Here is a 19,928-nt window from a genome sequence, read left to right as displayed (position 1 = left end):
GCTGCACCATCCACAGCAGGCCTGAGCCTTCCCACCGCACCGTCAGGACAGGGACCTCGCCACTGGGTCCCCAGTCTCCCATCCACTTCATGGCTAAGGGGGCCAGTGCCCCCCAGGGAGGGAAGACACTGAGTCCTCACCTTGGCCTTGGAAATTTTCCTGTCTGCAAGTTACGTCCAGAGAATTTCTGAAATCTCCCAATGGAGCAAGAAGACAAGGAGTTCCCAGGAAACCTAACTGATCCCCGAAGGAAGGCCAGCTTCCCTCTCGGCAGGAGGCAGGAGGCGCTGGGCAGCGCGGGCCACCCCCCACACAGGGACTCAAGGCCGGAGTGGCAGCTCTCTCCAGGCACAAGGACTCCACGCTCTCTGAACCTTACAGAGAGAACCACACATCCCAGCACCTCACTGGGGTTTGTGTGTCCCCCTGCCCTCACACTCGCCAACTGCAGACTCTGCCCCTCCAGGGGACCGCTGGGGCGTCCCCTCCCTCCGCTCTGGGCCCCAAACTTCCTTCTGTCCACTCTCCTCCAGCTTCGACACCCCCTGTACCCGGGGCTAGAAGACCCAATACATCAACAAGCGTGCTCATGCACCACTTCCGCCCCAAGGTCTCCCCTGTGACACACTCATCACCACTGCAGTTCAACGACCATTTGACTACGTGTTTATGTCTAGTCCGTCCACTAGACTCTGAGCTCCAAGTCTGCAGGGCCCGGACGTGTCCTAGCCGCCTCTGATCCGCCAGCAGCCAACGTCCACATCCTTGCCCGTGTCCTGTGGTTTAGGGCTCACGGAGTGGGAACACCAAGGCGTCCCCAGCATCTGGCTGGGCATGAACGTTACTTCTCTCCCTCCCTCCCATCTTCTGCAGCCCAGCCATGCACCCGTCCTAGAACCAACTCTCAGCCCAGCCCCTCCCAGCTGATGGACCCCAGGCAAGTTACTGAACCTCTCTGTGCTTGGCCTGCCCCTCCATGAAACAAGTCTCATGTTGTCTACCTCTTGGAGCCAACGGGCAGACTGACTGAGTTCTGTGAAGTACTGACCATGATGTCTCCAACAGGACAGGATGATTTTCTTGTATCTTGACAAATTCCTTCCATTTAAATCCACGGTCCAAGAAAGGCCTAACAGGAACCCAGTCTCTGGTTCATTCATCCATTATCAGGTTCCACTAAGCAAGTGTGGCACTAAGTGTGGAGCGGGCCCCGGGCAGGGACAAGTAAGGTCTCCACCCCGTGGAAGTTATAGGGTGTGCAGAGGGGAAAGACAATCCTAGCACAGTCATCTTTTCCTCTCTCTCTCCCTCTCTCTCTCTCACACATTTTTTACTTTGTGCACTGAGATCTTCTTCCCCAACAGCTTTAACCCAGAGGTATGGCTGAAGTGATCTCAGACTCCCACACCAGGAAATAAAAATATTGTGGGTTTTTCTCTAATTATTTTTCTTTTCGAAATAAAAACAATGACCATGGATGTCTTCATAGGGAAAAGAAAGAAAACCAGCTTTTGCTCTCAAACGAAGGCACTATTCTTGTTACTGACTGAAGAAGTTACACGCAGGCCAAGGGCTCCCTTGGGCGGAAGGACCTGATCCCAGAGCCTCGGGCACAACACAGGTTCTCGGGCTGGACCAGGGCAGCCATGGCTCCAGAAGGACGGGACTCCTGGCTTTGCTACCTCTCCCCAGCCAGGAGGCAGGAGAGACGGTTCCTTCTTCTTTCCTTGAGCTCACAGCCCCACTCTGACCCGTGGCCTTGTAATGACAAAGGACAGCACAGCTCCAGCTGCTCTGAGCTCACGTCTCCAACGACCTCTGTACAGCTCGAGGACAAAAGGAGGAAAACCCAGCACACAGCACCTCCCCAGGATAAGGCTCTAAAGAGTGACGCGGGCAGCTATCCTGTAGCTATCCCTACATACTCTGAGCCCCGCACCAACTCCCACGCTCCCTCCCGGTACAAAATCACTTTAACCCTCATCCCAGAGCCCCGGTTCCAATTTAAAACCTGCGAAGGCCAGCTTCCCCTTTGCTAGAGCTCTCTTTGGCAGCCAGCCCTGGGATGCTACTTTCTGCGTCTCTACCGGCTCCTAAGAGAAAAAGGCACCCACTGAGCGCGCGCGAGTCCGGGCTGGCTGTGCTGGGAGAGAACAAAGACTTCACACAAAGGAGAGCTGGCCCATCCAAGCCCTCGCTGCTGCTGCCGGGGACGACACTCCGTCCCCGTCCCCGAGTGCTGGAGTTCCCTAGCTGAGGTGCACCGGGCCGACCCCCTCCTTCACATATGGAGGAGCGACCAGAGTGACTGGTCCTGGTGGCCCTGAAAGCCCGGCCTCTCTCCAGGGGCCTCCCCCACAGCCAGGAGGGCAGGGCCCAAGCAGTGGAGACCAGAGATGAAAAGGGGATAGATAGGCCCCTCTAGGGACTGAGCACAGGGCCACAAAGACGTTTTATCCATTAAGCCTCCCTGGCTAATCACTGTTTGTCAGGCTTTTATACTGTGCGGTGAAAAATTAGCAGGATCTTGGCTTTAGACACACACTCACACACACACACACACGTGCACGCATACACACACACACACATGCACACACACGCAATCTAGAAGGACTTTACATTGAGGTTTTCCGTTCTGTAAGCTGACCGTAAGTTTCCTTAGAGGACTTTGGCTCCATGTGCCTGTATCTTCTGAAAAGCACAGTGGTAGATGTTTCCAGATTCGGACACTTGGAACCCAGGAAAGCCACAGGAGATCCCACCCGCAGACCAGAACAATCGCTCAGGGAACCAGCCCAGCTCAGCAAGTCCCTCTCAAGCATGCACAGGGGTCGGGCACCCCGCCAGACCCCACAGAGCCCACGGAGATGATGCAGCCACGACTGGGCCCTCCAGCCGCTCCCAACCGGCTGTTCATACACGCAGTGGCTCTAAGTCGAGTGGGTCTAGGGTGCACACCCTACAAGAAACCCAGGGCCAGCTCCCCAGGCTGCAACCCATGCGGTCCCCCAGGCCTCAGGCCCAGAAGGGCCTTGCACTGGCTTTAATGCTCTGCTGTCTCCATTCTGAAATTCTCAGCAATCGTTAAGAAATGCGCCCACAGTTTCATGTCACGCTGGGCCACTGGGCCCTGCAAATTATACGCCTGCTTGCGAAGATCTCTCACGAGTTCTGGAATGAGGATTCAAAGGAAAGAGAAATCACACCAGAGAGCTTCTCTTATCCCTGGTTCAAGTAACCACAAAAGAGCAAATACCTGCCTTACGTCTCGGGTTTAAGCTCATCATGGGTCTGAGCAAGGACCTTTCCCAGGGTGCTGGGAATCGGCACCTGGCTGTCCCCACCAGCAGTGAGGTCATCCCGAGGCACTTCCAGGAGCCCGTTGGTCATAACTCCGATCTGCGGCCGCCCCTGCTCCTCATCCAGCTTTGCCCGATGCTTTAAACAATACGGGCCCTTTAATTCATCACACTAATGCGATCACACACTCATCCCACAGTCCGGCCACCGGGCACTCAACGGGAGGCTCCTTCTGAGAAATTTGCAGCCGGAGCTTACCCTCTCTTGGCCCCTTTAAATGGGAAAATCTCCGCCTTAGCTGAGCGGTGGGCTCCTTCCACAGCCTGCAAAGGAAGCGAAGGCCTCCGCCAACGGCCCCGCTCCAGCAGTTTCCACAACCATCCTCAGGACGGCGAGGTTTAAACACATTTACAAACAAGCTTCATTTTAACCTTCCTTGGTGGAGAATGCAAAATCAATTACATATCTGCTGATAATGCCCCCGTTATCTCGTGTTGGTGGCACTTCACAATTAATGCGGCCCGAGAGGCTGACAGTGAGCAGCCTCACACACGCCTTCTGGTTATTACGAGCATCACTCTGACCCACAGCTGAGCGTGCGGGGCTCACACACAGCGTGCTGCGCAGGGATTTTGCATTTTTAAGAGATTGGCTTGTAGACGGTTTAATTAAAATACACTAGAGCATAATTCAGTTGGAATTGAAGCTCCCATCAAACCAAACTAGGCAGCGGGAATCTTCCCAAGCTTAAAAGTACCTCCTGGTTTTTTACTGGTAAAACCGACTGGACTCGGAAACTGAACAGACATGGAAGGGAGAGAGGGAGGGATTGAAGGGACATGACGCAAGTTCTCAGCCACACGCTCATGCTTCATACCTGAACCTCAGTTAAAAGAGGTTCAGAGAGGTCAAGCCCCAAAACACAGAGCACTCAGTGAGAACTGGGACCAGAAGTGTCAAAGTCTGAACAAGGAAGGCCCCACTGTAAGGTAAGAGCATGCAACCTCTTAAGTCAGACTAGCTGGGTTCGAGTTCCACTCTACCTTTCACCAGCTGCCAGCACGTGGGCAGGGTGAACCTCTCGGGCCTCAGTTTTTCCATCTGTAAGTGGGGGAGTTAGGCGTGTCTATATCAAAGGCTGCTGAGAGTAAACACAGTGTAGACAAAGGCTGGCACAAGCACCCAATGACTGGTTACCGTTATCTGAACTCAAGCTTCCTGATTCCTTGCTCTATCACACCCTGTTTATTAGGGCCCCTTAGAGCTGAGAATCTCTCAGATCTGGGAACGAAGCCTGCCTACAGGCCTGCACCCCAGTGGGTGATGGTCCCACAGAGCACCGTGTGGGCACATGGCAGACGTGAAATGCACACATCGTGGGTTTTCTGGTATCAGCCGACCGATGGAAAATATTATTAATTGATGGCCAGTTGGAAGAGATCCAAGGACGGTCTAAAAGATGAATGGTAACACTGAAGTTTATGAAATCCTCAAGTGCAGTGGATCCCTACATCTAATAAAAGTAAGTGGCAGCAGAATTCGTCTGCAGCTTAGTGACAGTGTTTTACCAACATCGATCCCCTGGGTTTGATAACACTGATTTGATGACATGGTTACACAAGACAGTAGCGTTACGGGAAGCTGGGTCAAGGGTACACAGGAACTCGGTGCTATTTTTTGCAACTCCTCGTGAGTATAAAATTATTTCAAAATAAAAAGCTACAACAAAGTTATGAGGTAGCATCTAGGAATGCCAAAAGATGAGGAGGATTCTCGGCAAGTTTTCAGCATGTCAATACAGTCAGTTTCCAGGCGGGACAGCCCCACGCGGACTTGGGAAGAGACGCTGAGTGCACATCTGGAATGATTCTAAATCAAGCTCTTCAGGGGGAAAAAATCATTTCTGTTATTTTTCCATTTACTAAAACTCAGGGAAATATAGGTTTTTTCCAGAGTTTAAAAACTAATCACAAACAATATAAAATGCAGCTGGACATCTACTACAACTACTCGTAAACATTTATAGGAAAACTTTGCAACATGACACCCTTAAAGATGTCCAGGGAGGACCAGAGAGAGATGTAAAGTCTGTGAAAATACTTGGTAGAAATCGTCTGTTGAGGCCTTACTACGTATCAGGGTGGCCCGTGGGGTCTCGGGCATGGTTCCCACAAAAGAAAAACTGTCATCCACCTGTCGCTAGCAGGGACTGACCACAGGCTGTATGGAGGGCTCCAGGTGTGCATGAGGCCCAGAGCATCCTGAAAGAGAGGAAGCAGGAGATCTGGGGCCAGAGCACCGAAGAGGCCATTCACGGAGCTCACGGGCACCGGGATGATGGCAGGACCTGGGCTGGGGACGGAGAGGACTGCAAGAAAGGGACAAAGAATGACAGGGCCCCCAAGGGACAACGTTGCAACCGGTGATGGGAAGGGACCTCAGGAGGGCAGCACAGGAAGGGAGGCAGAGCCTCCATCTGAGAGTGGAAGACGGAAGTCAAGTCCTGAGGGAGGCCTGGGTCTCGGTCAAGGCCAGGCAGGAAAGCAACGCTCAAGGAAGGGGCCGCACCAGCCCAGGAATTTGCTCTGCCCCACTGTCCCACCAAAGGTCTCCCCCTCCACCTCCCACAAGAGGGCTGCTTAGAGCTGTCACATATTCAAGTCATCAGCAGCACGGGCACCTTGGGGATATCATGGTACTATTTTCATCTTGTGTGGATGACTGTGATCATCCCACCGAAGCCTCGAGCATATGTTTACATAAAAATAACCTCTGTTGGGGTGCCTGGGTGGCTCAGTTGGTTAAGCATTTGCCTTCAGCTCGGGTCATGATCCCAGGGTCCTAGGATCAAGCCCCACATCAGTCTCCCTGCTCAGTGGGGAGCCTGCTTCTCCCTCTCCCTCTGCTGCTCTACCTGCTTGTGTCTCTTGCTCTATCAAATAAATAAATAAAATCTTAAAACAAAAAAACCTCTGCTCACAAGCCAAACCCAAGTGAGAGGATTAGGAGGATGGGGTTTCTCCCGGTTTTCTGCTAGCCGTGTTTCTGAAACTCTCTAGCAGCTGAGGCCAGCCAGCATCAGACAAGTGTTCACCCCGAGATGCACAGTGAGTGAGAAGGCCCAGCTGTAGATGGTAATTTGGAGGAACACATGCATGTCAACCCAAGCATGCTAGAAACCAGGTCCTCTGACCAGCTCTCCGGTCCCAACAACTGGTCCCCTCCTGGGGTCTTAGCACTCGCTGGCCCCTCTGCCTGGGACAATCTTCTGACACTTCAGCTGACCATGCCTTCTTATTCAAGGATCAACCTAGATGTCCCCTCTTTGGAAAGGCCTTCCCTGATCTTCCCTGATCAGCCACTGTCCTGCGCGGGTACTTCCTACTCTCTGTGCTCTGATACTTGTGAACCTGTCCACTGTCTGTCTATCCCCAGGAGAATACAGGCTCCATGAGCACATGGGCCCAATCTGTCCAGCTCCTGCTGCATTCCCAGCTCCTAGGACAGTGTCGGGCACAAAGCAAGTCCTCAGCCAGGAGAGTGACTCTAAAGAGGAGGTACAGAGCTTGAGTCAGAAGAACTGGAGAAGGTGAACGGTCAGGCTCCCAAATATTCACTAATGGCACTGAGGGATCAGGGGCAAGTCGCTTCAGCTCCGCGGGTTTTCGGCTTCCCCAGCTGTAAAAGGGCTGTGGGCGAGACAGGAAAACGAACGAGGGAACTCGTAAGACCTTTGCCATCCCCACGCTATGGGTCAAGGTTTTCGATTATCCGATGTACTCCTGCCTTTCTTCCCTTCACCCATGCGTCTGTCCATCCATCCATCCATCCATCCAACCATCCTTCTTAGAGGCTAGGCCCTGGAGAGATAACCTTGAGTAAGACACACTTCCTGTCTTAGAGGAATAAACAACCTTTAGCGGCAGATGGAAAGGAAGCTAAGCACCACGGGAGACCACGGGGTCTCGGGCTGGGCCGCTGTGGAGGTGGTGGGTGGTCAGTTCACAAGGAAGGAAAATGGACCTACAATCCCACAGAGCCGGCAGAGTGATGGAAAACGTAAGGTGGTCGCATCCGGGAAATCTGGTCAAGAAACTCAAAGACAGTCACTACCCAAGTCCCAACACAGACTGAGGACCAAAAAGGCTCATTCCGGAGGATCACGGTGCAGATTATCTGTCCACCCCTTTGCCACGGAAGAGCTCAAAATTCTCCTTAGAAGAATGATTACAATCACTGCTAAGTCCAATCAATGGTTCTCAGCTAATGAGCTTACCTTGTCGCCCACACATACAGGCACATGCAGGCACACACACGCACAGATGCCCAGGGCCCACCCTCAAAGGCCTGACAGAGGACCAGAGACTGTCTTTCTTTCAAAAAGCTTTCGAAAAGGGGGTTCTAATGCAGCACCCTGCTTTAGAGCCCATGAGCTGCCTGCAAAGTTCACTTCTCACTACAGGGTAGAGGAGCGTGACAGTGTCAGTGACACCGACATGAAATATGTCCATGAGGATCTCGACAGATGGCCTTTCCGCAGCCCTAACGCACTTCCACCGAGGCATCAGAACTAAAATGGCACCTGGAATCAAGAACATGAAAACCCGGTCTGGTAACATGGCTAGACACTCCAGGATGAAACCCCAGCTGCGCCAGCCACCCTCGGGCCCCAGGAGGTGCCCCCACAGGCCCGCACGGTTCAGGCAATGCTCTGGCCCAATGTAATGCTTTAAAAACAACTTCATAATGTACCCTGAAGTCACAGCCACAGCCCCTTGTTTATGGGCTCAGCCAGATCAGATAAAATTTCATTCTCCGAATTGGTTCCTAATTTAATTATTCCCCGGATAAGCGTCGGCCTCCTGTTGCCGCAGGGAAAAAGAACGAGAAGGCACTGGCACCACCAGCTGTGGTTCTGATCTGGCAGCTATGGGGGGATGAGCCACTCTCCGGCCCCTGTCAGGTCTGCAGGGGTCACAACAGCGGGCTCGGGTAAGGTGGTCACCAAGGGTCCATCCCAAACCAGGCAAGAGGACACCCCGGGGTTTTACTAAGAGCTTAGGAAGAACGCTCAGGGCAAGCGGACAGACTCTGAAAACCAGGATTCGATCCTGACCCTGTGCAGTCTCTTGGGGGCCTCAGTTTTCCATCTACAAAGTGGGGCTATTCCCTGAAGGCCCTTCCAAGCTGTACAATTCAGACAATTCAGAGGGGGCAGAGTGATGCAGCTGAAACCCACCTGAGAACAAAGCCTTCATGAAAGCCAGGGGAAAAAATTTAAAAAGTAAAGGAATCGTATTAGTAAGAGCAAATTAAAAAAAAAAAAAAAGAGCAAGTAAAAATAACTCATAAACTATAACCCTAGAAATGGATGCGTGTCCACACAAACACCTTCTTGTGAATATATCGAGAGCTCTATATAACACAGAAGCATTAGTCAAAGGTGCCAAAGATGGAGACAATGTCCATAAAAATGTCTGTAGAATGTGCTCAATCGAAACAATGGAATACGCTCCGACCATCAAAAGGACAAATACGATTCAGCCATCAAAAGGACGGCAGTACGGAGGGATACACCATCACATGGGTCAACGATGTTGAGTGCAAGAAGCCAGCCACAAAAAACACACGTTATCCAATTCCAGTCATAAAAAGTCCAGAAGACAGAAACTGACAGAGACAGAAAGTAGATTCCTCCCTGCTCGGGGCTACGGGGCGGGGCGGGGCGCTGAGCCTGAGCTTGGAGGGGGCTGTGAGCTAAAGGGTCCAGGCTTTCCATCTGAGTTGATAAAATGTTCCGAAACTAAATGTGGTGCTGCTTGCACATATCTGTAAATATACTCAAAACTACTGAATTATATACTTTGAATGGGTGGATTTAATTTAAACGTGTGGTATGCGAACAACATCTCAATAAAGCCATTTAAAAAAAGAATAGGTTGAATGGACCAGAAAAGAGTCTGTTGCGTAATTTTTAAAAATAAGTCAGATGAGAACTTTGTAAGATAAATATACACACCCGCGCACGCATGCACACACTTCCACATGCACGTGCACACACACCCCCCTCCCGAAAGAGTTCTGCAGCTTTGCGGCTGCTCCAAAAGGTACAGAGCTGATTTTCAGTGGGCAACTCTCCTTCTTCCATAAACCGAAAACACTGCTGACTCAAACGTGGGCAGGCCTGCATTTTTCTTTACCAATTTGTTTCAGTTTTAACGGCCAAGAGCAAATTTCCTTTCTGCCACCCAAATGGCAACCGAAATTTCACCTAGCTTTTAGTACAGCATTTTTATTCTTGGAGCCAAATTTTGTCCCACATAAAGGATCCGTAGGTTTGCCACAGTCTACCTGTGGGCAGGTGGCGGGGGTGGGGGCGGGGTTGGGTTGCTCTGCCTAGAAGGGACTTCTGGGGAGGTCACATCGAGCACCCACTCTTGCCTCCCGTCCAGCCCTCGCATTTCACTTCTCGCAGAGACAGCGACAGTGAGTACAAATAGCTCTCTAAAGTTAAGGCGACACAAATGCCGGGCTGCTCCCACTCTCATTAATCAGAGCGTCCCTCTTTCTCGTATTTATCCCAACTGATAACGTGCCGAGGCAAGTTCAACATGTCCTAAAAGCAACTATTTCCTCTGACTTTCGGAACAGTGCCCTTGGATTGCTGGCCCACAATGGAGCTGCACAGGGCCATCCCAGGATCACTCGATCTTTATTAAGAACTGCAACAGAGGACCAGGGAGGGTCGCATCACGGTGGGTCAGGCTAAAGATGACCGCAGAAAAGGCCACCATGAGCTTCCCACAGTACAAGAACACCCAGACACACAGGAGGGGGTCCTTCCTACGGGCTCGCTGTTTCTAAGCCCGGACAATAAGGAATGGGATAAAAGGATCAAGAATGTTCATGGATGGGTCAGAGTTAAGAGCCAACTGGATGGCCCATCGGGGCAGTGTGGGGGCTTGAATCCCAGCTCTGCCCGCCTCTCCCCTCAGACTACCTCCCGCCCTCACTCCTCCCTCACATGGGGCTCAACATCCAGGGAGCCCAAGAAAGGAAAAGTTCCCCTCCACAGGGATGCCTTACATTCCTATAGTCAGGACGCTAAGCCCCTTGCAAGGTGGAGATGGGGAAGGCAAGACAGAGGATTCCTGCTCCCTCAGCCAAGTCCGGAGCTAAGGTAACAGGTGCCGTGTCCAAGAAGGAGGGGGCCTCACCCAAGGGAAAGACCCTGGATGGCTGGGAAGCAGACACAGACGGACCCTGGTACCAGGAAACCGGGGACCAGGAATGCCTACGCCCCCTTCTCCTCCATCCCCCACCCCGTGACAATGGAATAGTGGGGGTCAAACCTCGATTTGGGCTGGCCTATTGCCCAGCTGGCTGTTGCTAACAGGCCATCTGACCTCCACTTCTCCATTTCTTGAGACTCTGGGAGACAGGATTTCCATCCAGGGCTGCCACAGAGGGTTTGGAGAACAACTCCCCTCACTGTCCAACACACACACACATACACACCACCAGGAACAAAGGTCCTGGCCCAGTCCAACCGCAGCCCCCACCCTCTCACCCAGGAGAAGAGGGCAGAGACCAGCTAAAGTGGTAATACTCCGTCTCCAGCAAGACTCTGACAAAGCACAGCTGGTCTTCCCAGTCAAATGAGGAAGTCAAACTGTCCCCAAGAATCTAGTAGAAGATAACATTCCTCAGAGTTCAACCGTGAACCAGAAATAAGAACTTCCCACTTCCTCCACCAGACCACAGACTGGACACCAAGCTCCCATTCTTCTCCACATCGTCCTAAAGCAACAGCAGTTCTGAATTCCAGCATCCGATTATGGGACCCAGAGTGAGCCAGCTGCAGCCACCCCCGACCTGGATGTCGGGGAACCTGAGGACAGAGCAGCCACAGACAATCTCATGGGACCTGAGCCAACACTCGGCCATCCTCAGTGTGGCGGCAGCGGAACAGACAGCATGATCTGAAATGGGCACTGGGAAGCACCAGTACTGGGTCCCTGTTCCCCAGGGCAACCCCGCTCTCTTAAAATCCTGGAGATCCCTTACGTGCACGAGCAAATATGGTCTTCTGTGTGTGCGTTTAGAAGACCTTTTATACAAACAGGTTCACAAATCAGAGGAAATAATTCTCTGTAGACCAATAGTCTGATCTGGGGTTTGGAAATTATGGTCCCAATAAATATACGCCAGGATATACTTTATATTTTTAATGCAAATATTTACATTCCAAACAAAGGCACATGGAACGTAAAAAGAAGCTATTTATGCCAGCTGTAAGAAACACTAACAGCCCCCACATTTCTTCCCTGAGTAGATGGCTCCTGTTTGTATTTCTGAAACACCAACCGAATTTCCATAACACTTCTCCCCAAGACTCTCAACACACACACACACACACACACACACACAAAGTGTTTAATGGCCCAAAACCTAATGCCAGGAAATCCAAGGTTATTACATTAGGCCTTGACGCCTTCAAAAATTTAGTGGCAAGCATTAACTCCTGTTACCTTGCTACCAAACTGGGGGGATTCTTTTATGTCTTCTGGGTGCACACCCAGGGGCCCACGTAACGTCCATAACAGTCCAGGAAAAAATGGGCTTTTGAAAGAATCCTTTTAGATTGATGCATCCCTTCAAGGCACGGCAGTCTCTCCCGACTCTGCGCGGGCCTGGCTAGGAGCGGGGCCTCCCAGACACCCCCCTTGAGAGGCTCACCGGGCTGGGGCAGGCAGACCGCACCCAGGACACGAGTGGGATGAGCTCAAGCCTGAGCTCAGCAGAGTAGAATGCAGAAGCTCAGAGGAGGAAAGAAACACTTGGATGGGGGAGAGAGGGACACAGGGGAGATGAGGCAGACACGGGACGCGTCACTGGCAAAGGTTTCCCGAAGGTGACTGGGGCCATGGGGCCCCACGGTGTACCAAGAGGAGGCAGACAAGGTTCTCGTGGCCGGGCGCTTGGTCAGCCCACACCTCCACTCCAGGTGAACGACCTTCCAGTTAGACGCAGCCGTGGAATCCATGGCTAATCTTTATCTCACTGTGGCGATCAGTCCCAGACGCTGCAGAAAACGACACAGAGCTGACAGGCCTTGCTGTCTAACCTCCGTGCCCCCCACCCTGTCCTCATGGGCCCCATATGCCCCCCCCCCCACCAAGGGCCAGGCCCTGGGCTCAGCGCTTACTATTTGCTGGCAGCAAGGGACTCTTCTGGCCACTCCTGAGGTCTCCTTCCACGTGGGGAGCTCTCTGCCTGTGTGTCTCCGCCTGGTGGTGTCCACACTGTCCCAGAAGTGTGGAAGGAGGACCCGGACGTGAGGAGCCCAGTCACACCTTTTCCTACCCAGAGGAGGCATTGCACCTGCTGGCTTCCCGTGCAGGAGGAAAGCTGCACTTTTCCAGCTCTGCCTGTGCCTAGGGAGGCGAGGGGGCTGGGGGGCCGTGGGCCCAAGTGCCCAGTGCTCTCCAGTTCAGGGCTGTCGCCCACTTGCCCACCAGTCTGGCCACCTTCTCCAACATCTGCTTCACTCGGAGACAAATGCCACGTTTTTAACTCCACCAATCTTCCTCCTCCACCCTCTCTCCCCAGAGGTCTCAGAACTCCTGTAATATGCTGCCGACCTGGGGATTCTTCATGCCAGGAAGAGGGGCTCAACTTGGGGAGACCCCTTGAGCCCTAAGTTGTATGACTCCTAATACTCAAAACACAACACAGCGTAGAAATTATTAATCCCTTTTAATCGATGAGCAAACTGAGGCACAAGGAGTTTAAGCCCCTTGCCCGGGGTCACAGTAATGGAACAAAGAAACAGAGGAGGGACTCCTGCCCTGGTCAGGGTGGCGCCAGGGCTTGCCCACCACCTGCACTGTCCCCCTCCTAGGCTCTCCAAGGGATTCAACACCCAGGCTAAGAGAACGTCAGCGCCGAGGCACCAAACTCTTGGTTCACTGCAAATATGAAGGAGCTGGCTGAACGTCTCACGGGGAGCAGACAGAGCCACCAGCCCCTTTCAGCAAGGGGAGGACACAATAATCCACCTTCCCAGATCTCTCGGAGTCTGGAATGCAGGTCCCAAGCTCACTGAAAAGTTGCCACAGGCCCAGGCTCTTGGTCCCTACAAGGGAGACCCAGGGCTGCCCGGGGAGAGACCAAACCACTACCCCTGGGGGCCTTGCCTACCTGCACCCAGATCACCACTGACATTCCTGCCGCAAGGAGCAAGCGGATGGGTAGGAGCACACTTCATTTCAAGAGAAAATGTGGAACAACCAAGTTCCAGCACATTTGCAGGAGAAAATAATTGCGCCTGGTCTGCATCTAATCATTTGCCCACGTTGGGGTATTTTCCAGGCACCTGGGTGACTAGGCTGCCTGCTTCAATATTTTCATCCCAAACACAATTCTGGAAAGCGTCCAGGTTTCCACTATAATGACACCCTGCTTCCGCTTCTGAGGATCTGCCAACACATTTTCTTCCGAGACCCGAAAGGCCTGGACCAGGACGGCTTCTAGAAATGTAACACGGGTGTCGGGGAGAGCCTGCCCCAGCAAGGGGGCCCCAGCAAGACTGCTCAGGATTCTTTTAAGCTTAGAGGGGGGCTCAAGATGTTAACACTGAAGAGCAAGCTACCCCAGCACGTTTCTGGCGACACCCGCCCGACCTGCCCCCTGCTTCATTGTGACAAGTGGGAACACAGCCGAACGGACCCGCGGCCTGCCCACGGTGTGAGCTCAAAGGGTCGCAAAGCAGCTGTTTATCCGGCCCGTCCTCACACACATGAAGAAACAGCCCCAGGAGGGGAAGCAACCTGCCAAATAGGATCTAGCTGTCCCGGGGCTCCTGGCCTTACACGGCGTCAGAGAAGCCATCTGAGGTAGAATTTGCTAGAAATCATGCCCCGACCCCAGAATGAGACAGATCTACAGTCTTCATGCAGAGCTGTACGTGCAGCTTGAGGGAGACGGACACACTCTCTGTGCCGGGTTAGGAGCTCTAGAGCTTGAGAATGCCCCAGGAGCCGACGTCTCTGAGTGCCTCCTGCGTGCTGGGCGCTCCTCCAAGCTCCTGGCAGGTGTCAACGTACGCACAGGACGGCAGCCATCGGACTGGGGCATGAAGGCCAAGCTCAGAGCCGCTACCCAGGTCCTGCCTCGCTCTCAGCAGCGTTATGTAACCGACTTGTGTAAGCGCTGCCTCGCCCCGTAACTGGGTGCTGCCTTGGGGCCCAGCGCTGCCTCTCCGCCCCGTGCACCTGGCCCGGGGCCCACACCTGAGGTCATGCCTCCAGGCTGCACATCGCTGTCACGGATGAAAGGGATGCGGCTCGAGGTTCCCTCGCGTCCCCTTTGAAACAAGCCGAGACCGAGAACCTGCTTTCCACGGCCACCTCCCCGTAACTCAACGGCTTACTGATTCACACCCGCCTCCCCTTCTGGGGAAGCCACAGTTGTCCGTCTGCCCCGGCCCTCCGTTCCCTCCCTCCTCTCTATCATTTTCTCCTCCTTCCTCCCATACAACTGGACGCCTGAAAACTCGGTCTGGGTGACCTCCGACGGCCTCCCCGCCCTCTAACTGACACAAAGGGGGACACCTGCCTGACCTGCCTGCCACAGGGCCAGCTGGAAACCAGTAGGGACCCAGCAAATGACAGCTGTCGTGGCCAAATGTCTCCCTCCCCAACCCCCACAGGTTAAAAAGAAAAAAATCTGTATTGGCCCAAATCAACACAAAACCTTTACTCTTCTTCCCAGCTATCTAGATGGGATACACTAACTAGGTAAGAGCCACCTTTAGGCTTTGTTTCATGCTGTGAAAACACGGGTCACCTTCTCCCCAGGCCCTACTGTAAAGGAAGGAAACCAGACCTTAGCACTTGAGAACAATAAAGAAATACACCATGCGCGTCAAAACATTCCGTCTCCCAAACACCTGGCCGGCTAAGTGAGAACACAATCCCCTGCTTCACACGACAGAACAAAACACTCGTGGAAGTCAGCGAACCTCACTCCCGAGCCTCCCAGCACACAGACCGGAAGGGAGGACCAGTGGCATTATTCTCAACAATGACTGAAAGCATCACTTCTATATGACACACGGCTAAAGAGGTGCCCGCTGGTTGGCTGCTCACGTAAGTGACACTCCCGGGCCAGCTACTACTTTTAAACACAGTTTCCACTTAGAGAATTTAAGAAAATTCCTCTCTCCGACACATGGTTGCCAACGGCATCTTTGCCATCCTGGACCTACTGAGGCCCCAGCAGCAATGGGTCGGGGTCCAAACAAGAGGGCAGGAAAAGTGAGAGCTGCCTACAAGGACTGTACGTGCCCCTGGGAGCCTCCGAGAGGCTCCAGCACAGCATGTGGGAGAAGAGGATAGGCCCCAGCGGCTGCGGTTCAGCCACCCAGGCGGACTTTCTACTTGCAGGCTGTGTGACCTTGGGCAAGTCACCCAACTACCCTGAGCCTCAATTTCCACATCTGCTAAGAGAAGACTCATCCCCAACAACCCAATCCCTCCAGCACTTACAAACATCTGACAAGCTGGTGCAGGCATTTCTGTCTGCTCCCCTCCTGCGAGGGCTGGGACTAGGCCTGTCTTATCACTGTACCAACCCCAGATGCTCCGCCATAGGATCTGTTTGGTCAGTGAAATTATACGAGAAGTTGGAGCACAGGGTCTCCTTCCACGTGAAGGGAATGCATCAAGTAGCTACTGACTGAATGCACGGCCCACAAGCACGGGAAGGAGCCTGGCATGTGGCTGCAGGCATGTGGGCACCTGCCAATTCTTAGTCCCTGAGCCCTTGGAGGTGTGAGCCGTGTGTCCTATCATGTATCCCATCGCCCTGACCATGGGGCACTCCTCCCATTAATACAGACACAGGGCCAGATGTCAAGCTTCAAGCCTCCTGGCACTGCACCCCCCAAACCTTTTACTCCACTTCTAGAATTGGAGCCCACACTTGAAAATCCATGCTTGAGAATTCTCTTGAAAATTTACAAGACCTGCAAGTCTGTTTTGCTCTGATGGGCTGAGCCTGAGTCAAAGTTTCCCCTTGTATGTGGGGCGTGGGTTCACCTATTCAGGGTACCTCGAGAATTTCCCTCCCCTCCCCCTCTCCCCCTACCCTTGCACAACCCAGTACTAATCTAAAGCTTCTGACAGCGCAGTTTCAAAGGGTGTGGGGTTCCCATGGCCCAGCCGGTTAACTTAAGAGTTTTTTTAATGCTCTTCTCCCAACACCAAATAATCACCATTCACTTCCCAACCTCTCCTGCAAACACTGCCTCTTCCAGATGCAGAGATTAATCTTCTCTCTTTCTGGCATTGGAAAACCAAAAGCCTCTCTTCGGGCCAGGGCCAGCAGCAACAGAGGAGAGTAGGGTACAGAAAGCAGCCCAGAAAGACGCCACAGTGACAGTGCTGGGATCCCCGGCCAAGACCGCGGTTCAGGCGTCACAAGCTCTAGTTATCAAAGAAAAGCAAGGCCTAGATGTAACCCACTCTGGACAGACCTGCTCCCCTTACCCACCACCCCCCATCCTGGATGAATTAATGCTGCCTGCTTCAGCCACAAGCCAGCTCACTGCAGTCATGCAATGATCTGAAAAGACAGACAGGGTTGAATTTCCTTCCCAGGGCCCTTAGAGAAGGTTCTCCTGGGGAGCTAGACCTTGAAGGGAAGGCCAGACCTGCAGCTCCACTTCTGGCTCGAATACACACTGAGAAGGAGACCAGGAAGAAGCAAGAAGAACATTTTCCTGCCAATCTTCCACAAGCATTGTAGAGAAAAACTTACTTGATAAAAAACAACAACTACCTAATAAAAATATTTTTTTTATTCACATGGTATTTTAAGCAAGATCATCTATGACTGGTACACATTTAGGTACCAATTAAAACATCCTGATTCAACATACAGTTTGTAAAATTAATAAGTACCATGTTCTGTAAGGGAGGATTCTGCAAGGGGTTGGGGGCAGGAAAGCTGGGATGGAGAGCCGTGTGGGAAGGTCCTGGAGGAACTTCGGGCCAATCTCCAGACCTCAGTTTTCTCCCGGACCCCGCAGGGGATGCAGATGCCCTCAAGGTGGCTTTCTGCTCCGTTGCTGGGTGGCTGCCCTCACAGCAACCGCAGCGGATAAAGAAAGAGGGGCTGGGGGCACTACGGAGGAGCCTAGAACCACAGCCCCCCTGCTCAATTTCACTGAACGGCGCGCCAAATGCCTTCGCGGGGCGTCCTGGGGCTTCCTGAGAATACCACTTCATTCCCCAAACTCCGTGCCCTTAGCTCACCCAGGGTACGCCGGGAACGGGAAAATGCCCCCTGCCCCCAGGAGCCAGCCTCAGCCCCAGTCTTGCTGCCTGCTTCTCGAACCTCCCTCCGCGAGGCGCAGACGTCCAGCCGCCAACGGCCGGCACCCGAACCCAGCCTTCGGTGTCTCCGCGGGCCTCTCCAGTCGGAAGGGCCGAGCCAGGGTGCAGGGCGGGCGGGCAACGTGGGCACCAGGGCCGCGACGGGGCGGCCCAGCAGCCGCGCCCAGGACCCGGGCGGCTCCGAATCCTAAACACACACGCACACACGAGCGCGCACGCTGGCCAATCCATTCGCCCGGAGGAGTCGGAAGGCGCTTTCACAGCTCTTCATTCATTACCCAAAGGCGAGGTTTCCTTCACCCGGATGCCTCCATCCCGCCATCCCCGGGGCCTCCACGAGGGTCAATTGCGCCACGCGTCCTCGCCTCCCGCACACACACCCCGACCCCCTTGCGCTCCAGCACGACCGCCAGCGTCGCCCCCGCACCGCGGCCGCTGCCTCCCCGGCTCCCCGCAGCCGCCGCCGCGCAGCGCCGCTCAGACCTGCCGCGCTCCGCTCGTCGCGCCCAGCCGGCGGGGGACGCCACCGCCGAGAAGCGCCGGCAACTCCCGAGTCCCGCCGCCTCCGGAGCCACGGCCCGCAGCTGGGCGGGAGCAGGGGCGGAGGGCCGAGAGGAAGGAGGAGGGGGCGGGGAGCAAAAGTTCAGGCCGCTCTGGGCCCGGCCGCGCCCCCGTCTCCTCCCACGCGCGCCCCCGAGGTGTCCCCTCCCGGAACCGGGTCCCACAGGCGTCGGTGCCTGCCCCCGCCGCCCCCACCCCGGCTCCGCCACCCAACGCGGTGGCGGGACTGGAGCGGGAGGTCGGCAGGCGGCTCCCGGCCGGACTCGGGGAGAGAGGAGCGGATGCCCGCTTACCTGCCCGGGGCTACGCCTGGAAACTTCCCCGAAGTGCGCGGGGGAGCTAAGCATCTGGCTGGGGGAATTCCCGACCCCCCCCCACCTCCCCCCAGCGCGCGCTCACACGGTGAAAGCACTGGTGTGTCTGTCCGTCCGTCCTTCGCCTGCAGCTTCCAGAGCGGGGCGGCGTGGGGACGCCCAGATTCCGACTCCTGGGGCTGTTCCTCTGGGCAGCCGGCCCGCGCGTGCCCCGCGGCGTGCGCCCCCCGCCGGCGTCCGGCTGTCCGCAGCGCCACCACCCCTTCTCCTGGTCCCCTGTCCCCGCGCTCCGGCTGCATTCTCTCGAGACAGAGAGGGGGCATTCGAGCCCCGGCGCCGCCTCCGGGCAGCCCTTTCTGCGGGGTCCCCGGCGCACGGGGCGCCCGGAGGTGGTCGGGACCGGCGGCGAGGGGCCGCCCCCGCTGCTGACGGCGGAGGGCCGAGGGGAGGCTGGGCCGAGGGACGCGGGGCTCAAACCTGCCTCGGCTCGGCGCGCTCGCAAGTTCATTGTCTGCCTGGGCCGCCGCCGCCGCCTCCGCGCCGGGAGCGCCGCGGAGAGTGAGGCTGCGCGCAGCCTCCGCCGGCCCGGGCTCCCTACGCCCAGCCCCGCCGCCGCCCGCGCTGCCCGGCCGGAACGCGGAGGGGCGCCGGAGCCCGGAGCCAGACCTCCACCCGCCGCTCCTTGCCGCCCCCACCCCGGCGCCTGGCACCCAACTTGTACCTGAGAAGCCCGGGTCCAACCCCGGAGCCTCTGCGGCTCCGGCTCCGCGGGAGCGCGCTCAGCCCCGCGCCTCGAGCCCCGCATCCAGGGCGCGTCAACCTGACTCCCCGAGCGCAGGGAGGAAAAGTTTGGGAGTGACGTGCAGATGGCGAATGAAACCTCCGAGGAGAACCCTCCCCCCGCCCCATGTCGCGCTGACACACATCAGCTCGAGTCTGGAATGTGAGATCAAGGCGTGTGCGCCGCGCGGTGGGTTTGGTCCCCGCCCCCTCCCCTTCCAAGTAAACAAGGTTTGAGCGATGCGGTGATTCTAAATGGGAAGCAAACCGAAACCCCTAAAGTCCGCCAGTGACGCTCTGCCAGAGACATTTTTAGCGAACTTGGCGGTCTGCAGCCAGCCCATACATTGATATGCAAGGCCACGGCGCTGGTGGGTTCTGCGCCCTCTGTTGTGTTTTTGCAGCCCGCGAAGGCTCTGCCGGGCTCTTTGGCCCAGCCTGTTTGCTTCTGCGGGGGGGGGCCTCCGGGACCCGGAGCCCTGCCGCAGTGGCCCGGAGGCGCCCGCTCCCGAAAACCACCTGGGCTGTCCGAGGCTAAGGAATTGGCACCAGTGGTCCACTCCCTGCCGCT

The 19,928-nt window shown here is 55.1% G+C and overlaps 1 protein-coding gene across 4 annotated transcripts in view; it reads right to left on the bottom strand.

Moving 5' to 3' along the window:
• CHST15 (carbohydrate sulfotransferase 15) overlaps positions 1-19,487 on the bottom strand; it is a 75,142-nt gene extending 55,655 nt beyond the window's left edge. The window contains exon 1 of one of the 4 annotated variants that reach the window (XM_059172906.1): positions 19,299-19,487. The gene's annotated coding sequence lies outside the window, so the exon portion shown is untranslated. Of the gene's footprint in view, positions 1-18,185; positions 18,450-18,556; positions 18,579-18,662; positions 18,870-19,298 lie in introns of those variants that run through there. The other 3 variants (XM_059172908.1, XM_059172910.1, XM_059172907.1) reach the window with 3 other exon arrangements.
• Between the last annotated feature and the right edge of the window lie 441 nt (positions 19,488-19,928).

The sequence above is a fragment of the Mustela lutreola genome, chromosome 4, assembly GCF_030435805.1.
Source record: "Mustela lutreola isolate mMusLut2 chromosome 4, mMusLut2.pri, whole genome shotgun sequence".
NCBI lineage: Eukaryota > Metazoa > Chordata > Mammalia > Carnivora > Mustelidae > Mustela > Mustela lutreola.
The sequence above is the reverse complement of the archived record's forward strand: the minus strand, read 5'-3'. Positions and strand labels throughout refer to the sequence as shown.